The following is a 3065-nucleotide window of genomic DNA, read 5'->3' as shown; positions in this document are numbered from 1 at the left end:
GGTGACCCGTGGCTGGCAGCCCACGCCCTGCACCTTGTCCCACCCCTGCGTCAGCACTGACAGCGGGAAGTCCCCAGGATTGCTGTGACTCTCGTGCACCAGGAAGCTGCCCGGACGTCCCTTCTGCAGCAGCAGTGTCTCAGCCTCCTTGCCAGACAAGCTCCCGTGGTACTACCTGGCCCAGGCATAGGGGAGCACAAGTGAGGCTGGAGGCCATGGCCTGGCCAGGTGAGGGGGAGAGACCCACACAGATGGGGCAGAAGGCTCAGTGAGACATACGCAGACCTTGGGGGTCCAGGCAGCGCCCCCACCCAGGCCCCAGAGCTGCTCTGCCCACCTTTCTGGCCCTTGCCCACCCAGGAGCCTGCAGGAGGCAGGCGGGCGCTGCAGGGGTGGGCGGCCACCAGGTGGCAGCCTGGTCCTCAGCAAGGAGGGGCTGGGCGGCCACCCCAGACCAGGCCTCCTTCCCTATAGATGCAGGCCCCTGCAGTGGGGAAACCAAGGCTGGAGGAACCGGCTCAGCCCAGGGCAACAGCCAGGAGGGCAGGGATGGGGCCAGGGCAGGGGACCTGGACTCCAGTGCCTGAGACCTGAAGGAAGGAGGCCTGGGGAAGGCAGGTGCAGGACCCTGCACCCTCTGCTTTGCTGCAGCCGTGCCCTGAACCAGTGCTTAGAAGACGCCGTCCCTCAGGATGCAGGCACATGCACACACACACATGCACACTCACACACGAACACACACACGTACCTAAACACACACACACATGAACACACATGACACACGCACACACGAACACAACACACACAAACACATGCGTACCCAAACACACACGCACACACATGAACACACGAACATATGACCACATATGAACACACATGAATATGCACAGGCACACACACGTGTATGCACCTGAACATACACACACATACGAACACACAAACACACGAGAACACACATGACACAAGCACACACATGAACACACACATAAACACATGTGTACCCAAACACACGCGCACACATGAACACATGAACACATGACCACACACGAACACACATGAATATGCACAGACACACACGTGTATGCACCTGATCATACGCACACATATGAACAAACACACGAACACACACGAACACACGACACATGAACATGCACACGTGCACATGCACGCACACGTGTGTGCACCCGAACATATGCACGCATATGAACACACACACAAACATGAACACACAAACACACACATGTGTGCTGACAGACACATGGATGCTGGGCCAGGGCTCACCACTCTGACGTACGGTCCTGGCAGCCCAGCAGGCACCGGAGCTGCACCCCCAGGCTCTGGCAACACAGTCACAGCCCCGGAAGCCCTGCCTGTCCCCAGGCCCCTCACAGGGCAGGAAAGGGTCCTGCTGAGCCCCTGACTCAATGAGGCCTCCCCAAAGGCCTCTCTAAATAGTTCCTTCCTGCCCAGAGGCCGCCCAGCACCCCGTCCAACTCTCACAACCTTCCCAGCGCATTGGCCCCTGCACCAAGGCCTTGTGTCCAGGAAGCTGCCCACCGGCCCTCCAGGAGGACCCAGGTGTGAATTGCCCCAGGCCTCCAGCTGAGGACGTCCAGACTCCACGAGGCCTTCAGCCAGAGCCTGTCCATGCCCTGACGGACACCATGAAGCCCCGGGGCTGCTCTCGCTGGGCCTGGCAAGGAAGTTCCCACACTGACCCCTGGATAGGAACAGCTGCTCCGCCTCCACCCCGCTGACCTCGGGGTGGAACCACCTGGAGTGGGGAGAGCAGATCAGTGCCCAGAGGAGGAGTCTGGCCCCACACAAACCTCCCTCATTGTTTCCATGGTAACACCCACGATGGTGCCTTGAGGCCACGGTGCTCAAAGCCAGGAATGGTCACTGGCCAGGGGCTGTGGGGTCCCAGGGACACGGACGGGCTGGAATTCTCCCCCAAGTGGCAAGGCCTGGGGCTACTGGGGCTCCCTCCTTCTCCACACGCCCCCGAGGCTCTCAGCAGCTCCGTCCACTCCACCCCCCCAACCTCCACGGCCAGGCTCTCAGCAGCTCCGTCCACTCCCCCTCCAACCTCCACGGCCAGGATCTCGGACTTCCAGCCTCCAGAGCTGAGGGAAGGAGCTGCCTGCCCGCCCAGCTTATGGTCACTGTTTCAGCAACCCAGCTGCCTGACGACAGGTTCTCATCTCCCGGAGGGCAGAAGCTGTTCCCCGCACTGCAGCGTCCCGGGTCTGTAACACTGGAACTGAGACACTCAGTAGAGGGACGGGGTGGGTGCACAGGGAGGGGGGCGAGAGGCCGGCGGATGCCTGTGTGGCACCAGGGAGCCTCGCTCTGTGTCTCAGGCAGGGCAGGTCAGGAAGCTTCGGGGGTGTCACTGAGGAGCTGGACTTTGGCTCTGCAAACCTCGGGGCCCCACGCAGGCAGAGGCTGGTGCTGCCAGCACCTGGAGGGGAGGCTGAGGCTGCAGCCCTGCCTGTTCCTGGTGAACAGCCACCCTGTTCCCAGGATCCTCCTCGTCCATAGCCCCCTACGAGGTCAGGGCTACCCTGGAGCCCACGTCCGAGATCACAGCTGCTCCTTACTTTCGAGGCACAGGACTCCAGAGCTCAGAACTACATTGTACTCAGGTGGCAGCCCCAGAGACCAGAATGTCAGCAAAAAAGAGTGAGTGACTGAGGGAGGGAGGGAGGGAAGGGGTGGAGGGAAGGAGGGGATGGAGGGAAGCAGGGAGGGAAGGGGAGGGAAAGAGGGACAGAACTGGGGAAGGGAGGGAAGGGGGCGAGGGACGGAGGGAAGGGGATAGGAGGGACCCCATCCCCGGCTTCAGCCCACCCTGGCCAGGTCCCTCTCCTGGGGCCCCAGCTCCTCCTCCTCCTTCGGGCCCTGCCCCACTCCTTGCAGCTCCTGTCCCTCTGCTCCCCTCTGAGCACAACTTCTCCCGGAAGAAGCGCGTATGGCTGTGTGATTTGTAAATGTGAATGACTTAAATTCATGGCCGGGCGCGATGGCTCACGCCTGAAATCCCAGCACTTCGGGAGGCCGAG

The sequence above is a fragment of the Colobus angolensis genome, unplaced genomic scaffold (assembly GCF_000951035.1).
Source record: "Colobus angolensis palliatus isolate OR3802 unplaced genomic scaffold, Cang.pa_1.0 Scaffold416, whole genome shotgun sequence".
Taxonomy (NCBI): domain Eukaryota; kingdom Metazoa; phylum Chordata; class Mammalia; order Primates; family Cercopithecidae; genus Colobus; species Colobus angolensis.
This window is presented reverse-complemented; position numbering follows the sequence as displayed.